This window comes from Suricata suricatta, chromosome 4, assembly GCF_006229205.1.
Source record: "Suricata suricatta isolate VVHF042 chromosome 4, meerkat_22Aug2017_6uvM2_HiC, whole genome shotgun sequence".
NCBI lineage: Eukaryota > Metazoa > Chordata > Mammalia > Carnivora > Herpestidae > Suricata > Suricata suricatta.
This window is the reverse complement of record NC_043703.1, coordinates 157,367,582-157,370,383: the sequence shown is the minus strand read 5'-3', so window position 1 is coordinate 157,370,383 and position 2,802 is coordinate 157,367,582.

The following is a 2,802-nucleotide window of genomic DNA, read 5'->3' as shown; positions in this document are numbered from 1 at the left end:
CCGACGCTGCCCCGGAGGGCGACCCCGCGGATTCGGGGGTCAGCTGTCCGCCCCCACCCCCGCACCGTCCCGTCCCCCCGCCGCCGCGCCCCGGGGGTCGTGGAGGCTGGGGGGCCCGGGGGGGGGTCCGGGGGGGGATGGGTCGGCCCGCCCCCGCTGACTCAGCGCGCAGCTATGCGGGCCTTGCATCACCCGCGCCAAAATAATAGCGACCGCCGGTCGCTGCCCTCGCCTGCAGAGCTGTGCGCTGGCGAGGGGCCTGCCTGGGCCGGGGAGACTTTAGTGGAAAGGCTGGGGGAGCGTGCGATGGGAGTCGGAAACTGGAATCCTGGTCCTAGGATGGAGGGCCTGGAAGAGTTAGTTGCTTCTGCCCCCGGGGCAGAAGTCCTGGAATCCGTCAACCTTTGTGCTCTACCCCAGCGGGCTCCCAGCCTGGGCTTAAACTCTGATCGGGAAAGGAACTAGAGGGCGATAGAAAAATGCTTCCATCAGAAGGCCTTCCCCAGGTCCTTGCCTGGGGGGGTGGGGGGGGACGGAAGAAGGGTGGTTATAGGGGCCGCTCCTCCGCATTCCTGCCCGCTCGCGGCCCGTGCCATTGGCCAGATCCACTCTGGGCGCAATCTGAAAAATATGTGCCAAGAGCTATAAAATTGTTCATTGAGCCCCTTTGACCCAGTAAACCCATTTAAGGAAATACGTTTCTAAGGAAATGATCCAGAGGGGAGGGGAGGGGAGGGGTGGGGAGAGAACTTGCATAAAGATGTTTATAGCAGGGCTGTTCAGAATGTTCATAATGACCCAAACCTAGAATGGCCCCAATTGTCCAACAGTTGGAGAATAATCCAAGCCCTGTCACATTAACAGAAAGAATCCTGGCAGGTATGTTGGGTTTCTGTCAAGCGCATGAAATTTTGGCAAGGCCGTGAAAGATGGCTTGGAAATGCGGTTGAATGAACAACAGATACAAAATAGTTTGTACACACTACTTAGAACTATGTTAAATGAGCAGCTGCAAGAACAAGAGAAGATTGCAGTCTTTAAATGAATAAGAATGTTTTTCCTATAAAGATGCTTGAGAGAACATTAAAATATCAAAAATTGGAAAACTGTAGCAAGATAGATGGGCCACTCCAAAAAAAGCTACAATCTGTTACCCATTAAGTCATAAGAATCTTAAGAACTTTTCTCACTGGCATGTGAGAGATAAAGCTCACAAATCGGGCGTCGAGTTCTAAAGCCGGGAACCTTGTAAAAGTAGCAATTTAATCAGCTAATTTTCCAGCAGCAACCTCGTGTTGCTTTGTGTCAAAGCCACTTGGACTTAAGCAGGAAGAGGCCCAGGAATATCTGGCGCAGCCTTTTCCTCTCAGATAATTACACTGACTTCTGGTCAAGAGGTAAGTCCTTTACATCTGACTGTTGAGGGACTCATTCCTACCTCCCCAACCACACCGAGAAACCAGAGTGAGCCAGCCACCCCTGCTTATGTATGCACTGGAGCAGAATAAAAGAGAAGCCATGCTTATGGCTCTTTTTCCCTGAAGACAATAAAATATGCAAAGCAAAAGGAGCACCATGTGGCGCTCAGTTTCCAAATTAATTTCCCAGTGACTGGCTGTGTGTTTTTATGGCGCTTCATGGGCTGACCGGAAGTCATGATCCCAAATAGTCTACCTGAAAACCTTATTTGAGAAGAAAAGGTAGTAATCAACAAGATACTGTCAATGGGTGCCTTCCACAATAGGCTCAAAAAAGCCCATCTGTAGAAGATGTTTATCCAAGACCTACATAGTTGTTCACATGGAAGAAAAGAAGACTGATCTGTTGATATGAATTAGCCTTTTTTTTTTCTTGGTCAACAGAACAATTCTTTTTTTTTTTCTTTTACCAAAGTAATACACAAATGCATTCTTTAAAGAGTTAAAAGGAATGAGGTATGTATGCCTCAAAAAATTACTCTCCCAAATCCCTCTACACACAGTCTCCTGCGATTCAAGGCCTTTACCTTATATTCATACACATATATTTGTATTTAAACACAAACATACCTTTTTCCCACATAGGATTAGATCATAGTCTTTCTCGCAACTTGATTTTTTCCCTTAATTAATAACATGTCTTAGATCTCCATGTCTTTAAAAAGAGATCTATCTCATTCTTTTGAACTGTTGTGCTATATTCCAGAGATAGGTGTCCCCAGACTTTTATTTACTCTCCTTTAGAGAGCATAGTAGTGAAGAAAAGACTCTGGAGACAAACTGGGCTGAAATCCTGTCTCTTCCACACCCTAGCTGTCAGTATCTGTTTCCTCATATGGTCTGATACAAAGTGCTTAGGAGAGAGCTGAGGTGCTTAGATGTTATCAGTATTTTCTCCCTGTCACAACATTGTTGCAATTGACATTCTTGTGGGGTTTGTTTTTTTTTTACTTCATGTGGACATACTTAAATAGCATAGATTCTTAAAAGTGAAATTATTGTATCAAAAGGTAGGCATACTTTAAATAGTTATAGATTCTATCAAATTGTCCTTTAAAAAGGGTACAGTAGGAGTGCTTGGGTGACTTGGTAGGTTACGTGTCTAACCCTTGATATGGGCTCAGGTCATGATCTCCCATTTCATAAGGTCAAGCCCCACATGAAACTGTTGAAAGTGTGGAGACCTCTTGGGATTCTCTTTCTTTCTATGCCCCTCCTACACATGCTTTCTCTGTCTCAGAATTAATAAAAACAAAACAAAACACGAAAGGCTACACCAGTGGGACACCTGAGAGGCTGAGCTGGTTGAGCGTCTGGCTCTTCC